General features: G+C 32.1%; 1 protein-coding gene and 1 long non-coding RNA gene across 47 annotated transcripts in view; one reads left to right on the plus strand and one right to left on the minus strand.

Annotated features, from left to right (window-relative positions):
- The window catches only part of LOC145296067 (tyrosine-protein phosphatase Lar-like), a 1,305,806-nt gene that overhangs the window by 885,393 nt on the left and 405,755 nt on the right, over positions 1–14,658 (plus strand). The gene's annotated exons all lie outside the window — the stretch shown is intronic.
- The window catches only part of LOC145296073 (uncharacterized), a 132,141-nt gene that overhangs the window by 5,239 nt on the left and 112,244 nt on the right, over positions 1–14,658 (minus strand). The gene's annotated exons all lie outside the window — the stretch shown is intronic.

The following is a 14,658-nucleotide window of genomic DNA, read 5'->3' on the forward strand; positions in this document are numbered from 1 at the left end:
CTTAAAATTTATTTTTTGGACTCGAATCAAGTTATTAAGTTAGATCCATGTTCAAGGAACCTATATCTAAAATTTCAAGTGTTTAGACCCAGAATTGTCGGAGGAGTTTGGTAGAGTCCTCAAAGGTTAAATCGTTGAACTTTGACCCATTAACAGGCAAATTTCTGGCCGATAACCGATTACAAAGATTTTCCAAAATCTCAGTACCCTGTATATCAAATTTCGAGTCTGTAGACTAAAAATTGACAGAGTTATTGCGTAAGGAAATGCACACACACACACACACACACACACACACACACACACACACACACACACACATTCACTTATATATAAGGTCAATGTTTGTTTGTGTGTTGTAGAACTCAGTATGCTAACAGAACATGAAAATATTGTATAATGAAATCGTTCATTTTCTTGTAATAGTCCTGCATAAAATCTTTCTAATCTCTGTCCGGAGAAATAAGAAGTATTCTGTTGTGTGTTAAATTATAGTAAACAAAGTGTAATTTGATAAATCCAGAATAATTACGAGGTAAAAAGGTGTCTCAGGTGAGTTAATGCCCTTTGTTTGATTCAACAATATACTACTTATCTTTCATCATGTTTTTTGTGGATTCAGTCGTTAAGATTTTTTAATCACGTGATAGTAAGCCACGGAGTGCAGAGTGTTTGTGGGTGAGCATGTCGGCTTTTTAGTACAAACAAACAAAAACATAATGTGCACTGGAGGCTCAGCGAAACTTGGAGTTACACCTTAACTCTTAACTAATATGATTTATAAATTGTGCTTTAATTACTCATTCCTATTTTAAGAAATATATATATATATATATATATATATATATATATATATATATATATATATATATATATATATATATAATAAAAATTACAATTAAATTTACCAAAATGATCCAAGATGGTAAAACAAAAGTATATTATAAATATTAAAGAATGAATATTTATAAAGTAATCTCAACCAGATGTAAAAGCTCGATAAAACCAAATAGGAGATAGAGCTTATAATAAGAGCAAATAGTTAATAAAACATGTTAAAAACACTTTGAAAAAGAGTTAAAAACATATTTAATTTGAAAAAGAAACACTGAATAAGTGGATAATATCACTTTTTAAAAGTGTGTTTTATCATGTTTTATTAACTATTTGCTCCTATATATATATATATATATATATATATATATATTTATTTTGTGTACAGAAAGTTGTTAGATGAGATAAATCATAAATAATTAGGATCGTTTTTGATATTCATATCAAGCTCTTTTCAGCCAATACTCATCTGGATATCTAAAACGGTCCTAATTATCGGGCTTGAAACCGACGGTACCAATGACTTATTTCATCTAACAACTTTCTGTACACAAAATACAAAATGTAAATACACTCTTATTTTTCGGATTTTCCTTTTAATTGAGCACTCTGATGGATTTCTTTTTCCCCCAAAAACTAATATATATATATATACACGCACACCATGTTAAAGGTATTCAGGAGGGAAAACTCATGAATTAAAACGAAGTTATTAAGAATGCTCAATAAAAAGAGCAAAGTATAATATTTTTATTTATATAGACAAATATTACATAGTCGCTACACTGGACATGCTAATGTTTAAGACAAGTGTTTGCTAAGGACCACAAGTCTTCTTCAAGCGACGTAATGAAGCTTGTGTTCCCGTGAAAACATTTAAGAACCTGGCTGCTTTATGGAAACACAAACTTTATCACGTCGCTTGAAGAAGACTTGTGGTTCGGACCGACCACTTGTCTGAAACATTAGCATGTTCAGTGTAGCGACTATGTAATATTTGTCTATATAAATAAAAAATATTTTATATACCTATAAAATTGAGTTTCTTTTTCTTGATATGACATTGATATATTTTTATTTTTTTTTTACATAGGCGTCACCACTTATCAAGGCCGATAGGCCACTCAAGGATAAGGGTTAAAGAGTGTAGAGTAGTCAAAAGGACAATATAGTAATCGATAGTAATGGAAGTTCGGTAAATTTGTTAACTTAAGTGGAACGGCTCATCAGAAACTTGTTCACGTTGGACTTGAAGACAACCATATTATAGACAGCTGGAAAGCAGGAAAACGGAAGACAATTCCACAGGTGTGCAGTTCTAAGAAAGAAGCTTTGATCATGGAATCTATGTTTAGGTTTAGGCACAGATAAAGAGTGGGGAAAATTATTGATAATGTTTTCAGCTAGTCTAGTGTTTCTTGTGAAAGTTTGGCGAGGGGGGACCATAGATTGAAGCTCAGTCGAACACTTTCCATGAAAATAACGGTAAAGCAGAGACAAACTCGCAACATCTCTTCTGTGAGATAGAGGTTGCAGCGAAGAGAAAAGGACATCTCCCACCAGGCCACAAAGTCTATTTTGAACCCTATCAAGGCAGGACAAGTCTTTTCTAGCAGCTCCTGGCAGCAGTATTCCATCCTTGGACGTATCTGGCTCTTATATAGATAGAGAATTGCATCAGCAGTGAGATATCTACTCGATCGATAGAAGGATCCGACCATTTTTCCAATGGCCTTGGCAACAGATTTGATGTACGTATTCCATTTAAGATCAAGAGTAAAGGTCAAGCCCAGAAGCCTGTCAAAACTTGAAACTTGATATATACAGGATTTGGACCTGTGGAACAATTTCAGTTTTGTTTTTAGTCTGTAAAAATAGCTGCTTATTGGTCAAAATTGAAAAAAGAAACAAACAAACAAAAGAAAAGCCAGTTGACCTTGGCAAGGTCAATCAGATAAAGCATTACTCCTGCCGTTACTTTTGTACATGCACAAAATTAAACATTCACATCTCAAGGTCGCTTAATTTTTAACCTTTCGTATCTGTTTTGTGTGTTGTTCAGACAGTAATGATACTGGAGAGATTAATAACAACTAAGGCTGGACCACTAAATGTTTTGGTTTCAATTCTAGAGGATAGTACCCAAGTCATATTTTCTTATCACTTTTGTTGTCATTACTATATATTGAATAATCAGGCTCCTTCAGTCTTTGACAGATCCCCACGTATGGGTGCCTGCACATGAAAGTTTTGTGGTAGGAGCTGCGCAATCTCCAACCACACCTCTCCTGAGTCGACATTGTTAAATACCAGTGGCAAGTGAAGTGTATGTACAGGACGACTGGAAATAAATGCTGAGATAAGCGGAGAGCACACACAGCGCCTAGCGTTCCAAAATGGTCACCTATCTGGTACTAATCAGGCTCAACATTGCTTAACTTTGGTGATCTAACAAGAACCGGTGTGTTAACACGATTATGCTATATATTTAATAGTAATGAAAAGAGAATTGGCTCAATAATAAATATAAACCTGCATGAATTAAAATATAATATTATGCATATTTTATGACTGGACAACTTCAAGCGAGCTGCTAATATATTTATTAAAGTAACCTTGTCTTTATGTGTGTGGAACAGTCTCTACCAAACTCCTCTCTGAATTTTTGGTATACAGACTTGAAACTTGAAACATAAGGGATTTATATCTGTGGAATAAATTCGATTCGGTTTTAGTAAAAATAGCTGCTAAGAGGCTAAAATTGAAAAAAAAAAGAACTCGAACTTGGTTGGAGTAAATCTGCTAAACCTGTTACTTCTGCATATGTGCATATATACATTTATACTTTAAAATTGCTTGATTTTTAACGTTTTCTTATCCATCTGTCAATAGCTCAAACGGTAATAACTAAGGCTGTTTCGGTTTCAATTCTAGCTGATGGCATCCAATTCATTTTTTAAAACTTATGAAATCATTATTGTACATCTATATCAAAAACACTTGTAAATGTTTTTTTTTTTTTTAATTTTTACATTTTTTGTTTCCATACTTTGTGGACCAGGCGCGTACGCAGACCCCACAATTTTAATGAATCATTATGCCAGATCAAACATACCCATTCCTGTGTCTCGATACATCTATCATTATATGTGATCAGTTTTCTATAATAGTCAACCATATAGGAGCCTATTCGTGGCCAGACACACACACAGACGTTCAGCTTTATATATATATATATATATATATATATATATATATATATATATATATATATATATATATATATTCATCTTTGCACATAACAGGAAAAACTGCCTGATTCTTTGATTTTTATTCGTCAAGAGACGGAGGTGGGAGGGTCATAACTCTTCAGTTACTTAGACAGCATTTAAGTTACAACATTTACCGCCTCTTTCTGTCTTTTATTCTTCTGTGATTAATCTTCTCATCCTCCCTGCTCCTAACTTCTAATAATTTGGACCTTGACAGATTTGACCTGATCATGCATTTGAGACATTTCGGTTAATTGAAACAGTTTCGCATGGAGAATTTTTTTTTTTTTTTTTTTTTTTTTTTTTTTTCTTTTTGCTGTTGTAAAATTGTGGCTTGTAGGATGACATTCTCTCCATTTCTGGTTGGCATGGTATTATGGCAAGTCAATGATGTAAGATTGAAAAGAAACTGTGATTATCTCGACTGATATTAGAGTTTTTTTTTTTTTTTTTCAAGTAAAACTACTGCAATGAGAATGGTATTAACTCACATGGGCCTGGTTATCAGCTTTTAAAAGCACTGAACTCTTGATTAAAATTATTTTTGTTTATCTATCTATCTATGCATACGGTATAATCATGTTGACACACTGTTAGATCAGTGAAGTTAAGCAACGTTGAACTTGGTCAGTAGTAAAATGGGTGACCGTTTAGCAATTCCAGGTGCTGTATGTGCTCTCTACTTGATGTTGTTTCCAGTCGTCTAGCACTTCTCCTTGCCACTAGACTCAAACAGTGCCGATTCAGGAGGGGTGTGGTTTGTGATTGCGCAACCCTTGCCTCATAATTACACACACAGCTACCCTTACTAAGGGTATTCGTTGCGTTTCAAGACTGAACAGAGGCTTCCAGTTCCAGTTATATATTTATCTTCAGGATAGAACGATAAAATAATCACCCTAAAGAAAACAACAAGCGTCGGTGGGAGCTTTTTTTTTTTTTTTTTTTTTTTTTTTTTTACACAGTGGTCACCACTTATCAAGGCCCGGAAGCCACTCAGGGATAAGGGTTATTGCAAGTACATTACGTTAGTGTGGAGATTTGATGAAGTGTTTACTTAAGAGGATGGTTCATTAAGAATTTGTTAACGTTGGACTTGAACACATCCAAGTTGTAGTCAGGTGGGAAGCAGGCAGACGGAACAGAGTTCCACAGGCGCGCAGTTCTAAGAAAGAAGCTTTGTTCATGGAATCCACGATTTGAGCTTAGCGAATACTTGGCAGATGGCGGTGGTCAGGCTGGCTTTTGGTGTTGTGGGAGGTCATATTGGTGATGTTCACAATGTATGACCAAATGAAGTAGTCTAGTGGGTTCAGGTCAGGGAAGGAGGGGTCCAGTGAGAGAAGAGTTCAAAGTTGTAGCATTTCTTCTGAAGCCAAGCCTGGATGTCTTTGAATTTGTGGGCCGACAACTGGTGCTGGCAATGGTCAAGTTGTCGTGATTTGGATCAGTATAGAGCACAAGTTCTACAGTGTTGGCAAAAATGTGTTAATTCTAATGGTTCTTATTTCGATTAATAAAGTTTATTATGAAACGAGTTATGATCTTTTGAAGTTGAACACCAAAAAACGACATTATTTTTGCACCAACCTAATAGAATATATATTTCAATGGTATATATTTTCTTATAATCGTAATCTATATATATAAAAGCGAAAATGTATGTTTGTATGTGTGTTCGCTTTTTCTGTATGTCTACAAAAGGCTTTTTTCAGAGAAGCGGTCGGTCGGTTCACAACTTTTTAAAACTTTTTATATCACATATAAATCGAAATATCTCAGTTAACAACGAAGCTCGCCCGTCTATTTAATTTGCTCAACATTTGTCGCTCGCCGCATGTGAGTTAGTCTTTTTCCTATAACATCTTGGGAAGCGTTCCCGCAGTAAATGAAATACTAATACTATCCCGCAGTCAAACTTGACCTTATTAACTCATTAAAACGGGCACCTGCCAAATCCAAGTAATTAAATAAATTCAAACGTATTTCCGTTAGCATCTCGCGGTGGGGCAATGGTTAACGTCGCACGTTTTTTTTTTTTTTTCACACTTTAATTTACAACTTTGCCTCAAGGGTTCGGGTTCGATCCTCATACTTACCTACCAAAACATTTTTTTTACCCCCCCCCCTCCCCCCCAACCCCGGAGTTTCCACACACACCTCCAAACACCCGGGCAATGCCGGGTACCCCTCGCTAGTATTATATATATATAAGGCAAAACGGCCGTGCACGTTTTTTTCACCAGGGTTCTCGACGAGGTTACATTTATTTAAAACTTTCCTTATGCTTCCTAGATTATAATATCTCCAATTTGCGAACGGACGTCCTCTCTACATTTATTTTGATTGACTTTTTAAAAAAAAATGCATGGTTCCCCGTGTTTGTTTGTCTTTCTTGTATAAATAAAGCGAAACTAATTGAAGCAAATGCAACTCCCTGGCCTTCTGTCTGGGACATCCAGAAAGGCAATCAGCTTTGATCAGTGTTGGGGAAACCCTTCATATCAGACAATTACTATTCATTTGGACACTGTCAGAGTTCCCCCTTTTTGGGGGGAGATGGTTTTCCCTAACATCGTTGGGAAACAAATAAATAAAACGGCCAAAAGCCAGACGTTCATTTCTGCGTCTGCGTGAACACATTCACTTCTGCAAGTCAACTTTTTGATTGACATCGATAAATTTGAACGCTTTTCACTCCCTTTGGCATCAGAGCATAGCAGTAAGATGTCAGGTTCTCTTTCACTTCCTTTTCTGTCTTCGCGTTACAGGTTCGAGCCTGCCTTCTTACTATCACGTTTTTTTTTTTTTTTTTTTTTTTTTTTTTTTTTTTTTTTTTTTTTGCACAATGCACGCCTCCAAACACCTGGGCAACGTCTAGTCTATATATAAAAGGTAAAAAGATAAAGAGTAAAGTTACATCAGAATTTTATCATATTATTAAGTCAATAAGGCTTACAGAAAGGGGAATAAGGGAGAAACCTCTTTAACCATGGTATTTCGAAGCTAAATGTTTCTCGTGAGAAGAGGAGAAAAAGCCGGCATTGTACAAATTTAAAGTTATAAAGACAACACCGACTTTAAAACCATTCAGGTTAGAAACAGAAAAATTTTTCAGATTGAATTGGGTAAAATTATTTTAGAAGGTGGGGTAATATGATAAGTATAAAAATATAGAAGAGTAAGAAAAAAAAAAGCTAAAAAATATATTAAAAAAATATATGAATAAAATAATAAAGTAATAATAATTTTTCTTTTTGTTAATTTATAAAAATCTAAAAAAAAAACTTTTAAAAATTAAAAACGATATTTTAAATTAAAATTTTTTTCAAAAATGAAAAAAAATACAATAAAGTTCTGATAAAAAAAAATTTGATTATTGAATACATAAAAAAAGAGTAAGAAAGGGAAAAAGAAAAAAAAAGACAGTTTAAATGTAAATCAACTCAAATTCTTGAAAGATAATCGATCGGGAATTAGGTGAATCTATTTTGCCCTTAGCTCATCAGAAGAAATAGCGACAATCAATTTATCGAAATGAAATAAAATGCGTTTTGACATGATTAAAATCCGAAAATTGGAAGAGACGCTGTAAATACCTTGTAATATGTTTCCATTACGCCATTTTGAAGATTTTCATCTTCTGAGGAGTTAAGGGCAAAATAGATCCATTAATTGATATAATAATTAAGTGATTAATTTTGTGCTACGAAACAGATACTGTCAAGAATTGTAAATGTCAACTGAATTAAAGGAATAAATTGTAAGATGGTCAACATCATGAATTTTGGAATATAAACTTTTGTCATTCATTCATTATATTGCTCTGTAATTACATTGAGCTTATTATTATTATATAAAGGAAATAAAGTATATTTCCACACACACACACACACATATATATATATTAATGAAATCAAAGGGATGTCGTGTTTACCTGATATACGCAATGGTAAACTTCAAACTAATATAAATAACAGTATTTATATGTAGAAAATTTAATCCCAACTGAATTAAAAAAGCTCAATATGCAATAGAGAGTAAAGCTTATTATAAGAGAAAGAAAATTAAAATTGTAAGTTTGCTGATTTCTTTATGTCCTCTGATGAGAAGAATAACAAAAATAGCATTCTTTGAAATTCCACAGAATAAGGACTTTGTAATTTATTGTTTGACTGAATACTCCAAAAAGAGTATTCAGTCAAACAATAAATTTTGATGGTGCAGTTCAACTTACAGTTTTAATTTTCTTCCTCATATGTTTATATATATATATATAAAGTGAACGTGTCTGTGTGTTTGTGTACATTTCCCTACGCAATAACTCGGTCAATTTTCAGTCTACAGACTCGAAATTTGATATACAGGGTACTGAGATTTGGGGAAATCTTTGTAATCGGTTTTCGGTCAGAAATTTGGCTGTTAAGGGGTCAAAGTTCAACGATTTGACCTTTGAGAACTCTACCAAACTCCTCCCACAATTTTGGGTCTAAATACTTGACATTTTAGATAAAGGTTCCTTGGACATGGATCTAACTTGATAACTTGATTTGAGCCTAAAACAATAAATGTTAAGGGGTCATAATAGGGGTCAAAGTTAAAAAAAATTGACTGTTTTTTTTTATTTTTTATTTTTGCTCAGCATATACCTCCAAACACCCGGGCAACGCCGGGCTGAAATGCTAGTATATATATATATTTATGTATATGTATATATATTAAGTGTATGTATATATATATGTATATATTTATATGTATATATATGTATGTATATTATGTATATGTATATTATGTATATGTATATTATATATATTTATATATATTATGTGTATATATATGTGTATGTTATGTATATATATATATATATATATATATATGTATATTATGTATATATATATATATATATATATACAGTGGCGTATCTAGGGTATGGCAGGCATGGCCCGTGCCATGGGCGCCACTCTGACATGGGCGCAAAAATTACTTGACAAAAATTAAAATTAGTAGTTAGGTATATCTAAGGTATAAATTATTAAGAAGGGGCGCACATTCAAACTTTGCCATGGGCGCCATTTTACATAGGTACGCCACTGTATATATATATATATATATATATATATATATATATATATATATATATATATATATATATATAATTAAAAAATACAAGAAAGGAACTGTACGACCATTTCTTTTTACATTTAATTAAATTATTTCAATCATAAAATAATTTTCTTTTTTTGTATGTTACAATTCTGCATCTCGTGTCTCGTCTAATGTACTTCACCTTAAAATAGCCACACAAAACAACAGAACAAAAACAAAAAAATAAATAAATAAAATGGAAAACGAAAATGACCCCCCCCCCCCCCGCCTTCTCTCCCATTTGTCTCCTATGATTGTATACTTGTCAGTTTAAACCAAATTGTTTCCGATTGGTGTTGGCATTCACTTTCAATCAGCACACTCTGATTGAGATGTTAGTGACGATGAAGGGGAAAACGTGTTCTTCCCCTTTTTCGACAGCGAAGAAATTGATTAATTAAGACCAAGCGTATTGACGTCACAGTCCGGCATATTAATGGAAAAAGATTGAAGAACTACCCCCCCTCCCCTCGAATCACTTTCATTAGTTTGGATTACATTGTTGCCTTTTCAGATTAAGAATAAAATAATTTAGGAAAATTCAGGGAGTGTTTCTTCCACAAGTGATTTCTAATGGAAAAAATACTAGGAAATAAAGCACAAGAAAACGAAAAACAAAAGAAAAATAAACATTAATTTTCTCTCTAATTTATTATGGCATTTTTTTTTCTTTCCTACAGAATTGGAAAAACTGTTCTTATATAAACTTACAAAATGCAAAAAATTTAATATTTAAAGATTTTTATAGAGTGCTCAGTTCTAGTAAATCGATTCCCCATAATATAACCAGTCAATGTTTGAAGGTTAAATTGCTATAAAAAAAAAAAGCCCAAATTTACAAAATTTGGCCTTTCTAAAGTTAATTTTATCCAATTTAGCCTTTATAAAAACCGTTTGGCCTTCAAACGTCGACTGGTTCCATTATAGGGGATCGATTTACTAGAACCGTGTATTATAAACTGAGCATCCCATAAAAATCTTTAAAAAAAATTATTTTTTGAATTTGGGAAGCAGGAGCGGGATAATCTGGTAAATTAGTGTTCAACCGATAATAATTCACTGAAAAATTTGAAATAAGACAAAAAGAAAAAATATGTAAGGGGAGGGCTGCATTGTACAAGTCCACATTTTATTTTTATTTTCCAAATTATTTATCTACACGGTAACACCAAAAATGTGATTGTTAAAAAATTCCGCAATCCTTTCTGCATTCCAACCATATTTTGTAGAAATAAACTTAAGTTTAATACTGACTTGCCCACCGAGTTTCAATCATGAATGCACAACAGTTTTTTTTTTTTTTTATTGCCGGTCATTTTTTTCTTCTTTGGATGTTTTTAAAGCATATGGTCATACAAGAGTTTCCCACGTTTTTACGCAGTCCTTTACATTATTGTCGTCTGCAAGATCTTTCTAGCTGCACTGGTTTGGCAGTAGAGGGCAGATAAGGTAATCTTCCAATAATACCACTCATAGAATTCTTGATAAATTTCACAATACTTTCCGCACTTCAACAATATTTAGTACAAATAAACTTTAGTCTATGCCGGTCTTGTTCAACAAGTTTTTATTTTATATCCTGTATCTTAAAGTTCTGTTGACCATTGGAGCAGCACATATGCTCTGGCCATTAACTCTCCAATTCATGATGCATCTAAAGCTAGCCGATACCAGTGCAGCCCATTCAAGGTCCGTCATCTTAGAAATAAATCCCAAAACAATAACTAGTGTTATACAGCTGTTATATACAGTCGGACTCACAAAAAATGTAACTCACGGAATCGTTAATAAAATTCACCATCGTTTCTGCAATCCAGCCATAGTTGGTGCAAATACACTTCTGTCTTTGCCTGACCTTTCCACCAAGTTTCAGTCATTAATGTCCAACAGTCTTTGTTTTATCGTCATTTGTATTTTTACCCCAAGAAAAATAAAAAACATGGATTCCTTATTTTCATGCAAATACAATCGTCTAATACACCTAATGTTTTTACTTTATTTATTTATTTTTTTTTTTTACCCATTTAATATACGCTTTTTATTTACAACTAAAACCAAAATTACTTTTGCTACAAAGAAGGTTTTATACGATTTTTTCTTATAATATTGAGTTTGATTCGTTATTTGTATTCTTAGTATTGTCCACATTGAAGATTGAACCTTCAACCCCCAGAAGAGAATCATTTTAAGCTGAATTTTATCTATTACACCACGAGTCCTTGTGGACAATTCTAGTATGGATTTTGAGAGCCTTAAACCTAATTTTGTACAAACTTACTACTTATCACTATCCATCACTGTTTATTAGTGTAGTTTATTAAAGCGAACTTATACAGATTACTGTAGATTAGTAATCTGCAGTAATCTGTATAAGTTCACAGTTCATAGATTAGTGGGGCCTGTGGAAATTCCACAGGGGGACTCATCATATGTAATATATTGATGTTGGCATTCTGTAGATGTTCAGCAAATATGGAGACACCTTGATATGATTGTAGCTCTTTTGTTAATACTGCAGAAGTATTTATCTAAGCTAGCAGGGATGCCCAGCATAGCCCAGTCCTAAAGTTCGCTTAGATTAGAACTGCATGCCTGTGGAACTCTCTTCCGATTGCTTGCTTTCCAGCTGACTACAATCTGATTGTCTTCAAGTCCAACGTAAGCAAGTTCTTGATGAACCGTCCCCCTAAGTAACCCAATTTACAAAATTCCCACTACTTATGTTTACTACATTGACTAATGTATACCCATTAATTCTTATCCTCGAATGGCCTCCGGGCCTTGATAAGTAGTGATTCCTGTGTAAAAAAAAAAAAAAAAAAAATATTTTGATTCTTGCAGATCTCATATATATTATAGAGTTAATGTTCTATCGATTTTTATATATCATAAAGTTGCAATTTCAAGAGTAAGAAAAATATATCCATATGACTTGGGTGCATCAGCTTAAACCGAAACCGAAACTTATGAAAAAATCTTGATAAAATCATTTATAAAAAAAAAAATAGATTACTAGAGTGCCATCAGCTATAATCGAAACTGACACCGAAACCAAACTTTATGAAGAATTCTTGGTAAAATTATTTATAAAAAGAAACAGATGACTTAAGTGCCATCAGCTATAATCGAAACAGAAACCAAAACTTATGAAGAATTCTTGGTACAATTATTTATTACAAGATATGGAGGTCCATAACAATTAAATGGCAGTCACTTGGATGTAAGCGTGAAACATAAAATAAATAACATGCACTCTATCCTATTAATATATAGAATATTAAAGTGAACTTACACAGGCATCAGAAAAACTCAATGCGGGTTAATCTATGTTTCAACAAGGTTAATCGTCTTCCATCCCCATTTTGAGGTATTCTTTAAATTGACACTTATCAAAATATAAGAAACTCTTCTGGTGAGAAGCATTAGGCTTTGAAATGTCTAGCTATAAAGAACGTTTATGACCCCTCTTCCCATTGACGTTTTTTCCTTATTGTACTGAAAATAAATTCATATATACCTATATTCATTTTATCTTGTCTATAACTTTCTGTGAGAAAGAAAGAATAACAGTATAGTTACATTCTAGGATTCAAATATTTATTTTTCATGTAAAACAGCTCTTCCTTCAACTGAACTATTTATAAAATGAAGCTACTGGTATATCAAAGGGGGGTAATTTGCATTAAAGTTTCTAAATAAAACGTGGGTAATTCCTCTTTGTATTAATTTCGTTTATGTTTTGTTTTATTTATTGTATGTTTAATTTAATGTAATATAGATAATTTGGAAACAAAGATATATGGTTGTAGTGAGTCAATGAAAAATTCTAAGGACACTAATAAGTGAAAAAAAAAATTATAATGAATAGCTAAATAAATATATATAAATACTATTTCACATTTTTGGTGATTTTACAAACGTGTTTATATATATATATATATATATATATATATATATATATGTATATATATAAAGCTGAATGTCTGTGTGTGTGTATGTCTGGTCACGAATAGGCTCCTATATGGTTGCCTATTTTAAAAAAACTGATTACATATAATGATAGAAGATGTATAGAGACACAGGAACGGGTATGTTTGATCTGGCAGAACGGTGGTTCATTAAAATTGTGGGGTGTGCGTTCGCGCCTGGTTCACAAAGTATGGAAGTAAAAAATTTAATAATTAAAAAAAAACGTTTACAAGTGTTTTTGATATAGATGTACATAAGAATACTTCGATAAGTATGTTTTAACTTAAATAGGGATGGTATAATAAAATTGTGGGGTCTGCGTTCGCGCCTGGCCTCTATGGAATGGAAATAGGCACAAACTTTAATAAAGACTTTTCATATCTATCTGTGTAAGTATACTTTGATAATCATGTTTCAGTTTGAAGAAATATGGTATGATAAAATTATTGGGTGTTTGTTTGCACCTGACCTCCATAGAATGGAAATATGTCACAAAGTTTAACAAGGTTTTTTAATATAGATCGACAGAATATTGTGATAAGTGTTTCAGTGTGAACAGGTATGGTATAATAAATTATGGGGTTTATCTATCTTAGTTTTACTTTCATCATATTTTGCTTTGGTTTTGATACCCCCAAATTCGAAGTTATCTCTTTACAATTCTTCCTTTTCATAACCTATCATATTTCATAAATCGGAGTCCATTTTCTGTAGGCTTGTTTTTGAACCCAGTCAACGACGGGTACTTTTGCTAGTATATATATATATATATATATATATATATATATATATATATATATATATATATATATGTATATATATATTAATAGATAGGTAGATTACTGCTTAAGTAATATTTTTTCCGGAAAAAATACTTTTGTTTGCATGTTTCAAGGGGACATTTTCATAATCTTAGTGGATTTATCTCTCTTATTTTATGTATTTATTTTATTCAAATTGTATTTATTTATTTATTTATTTCATTTTAAAAAACAAAATTATACCTATTTAACCAAGTTGTCATATATATTTATATTATTTTTTTAATTAAATTTTTTATTACAAACTATTAAAAGAAATGTTTTTTAGTTTTCATTAAAAAATATACTCACATTCCATATTCATACATATGCCAAACATTTATTCATAACAACAACAACAATAATGATAATAATGGTACTTATGCAGTATAATATATGTGCTAATATTGTAATCATCCAGGCCATGTACGGAAAATGCTGGAAGGTGTTGAATGAAAGTTTTGTAATTTTCTTTTCTTGCACTACTGCTGGCCAGTTTTTCCAATTAAAAATCTATTATTTCTCAGTATGAAGCTAACTTAATGAAAAATTAATTGAAAATTTGAAACAATATTCTTGAATAATCATTGGAAAAAATTTGCAAAACTTTTAGAAAATTCAAATAAAGAAAAAAAAAG

This window comes from Euprymna scolopes, chromosome 16 (assembly GCF_053919585.1).
Source record: "Euprymna scolopes isolate OS-2025 chromosome 16, ASM5391958v1, whole genome shotgun sequence".
NCBI classification, from domain to species: Eukaryota; Metazoa; Mollusca; class Cephalopoda; order Sepiida; family Sepiolidae; genus Euprymna; species Euprymna scolopes.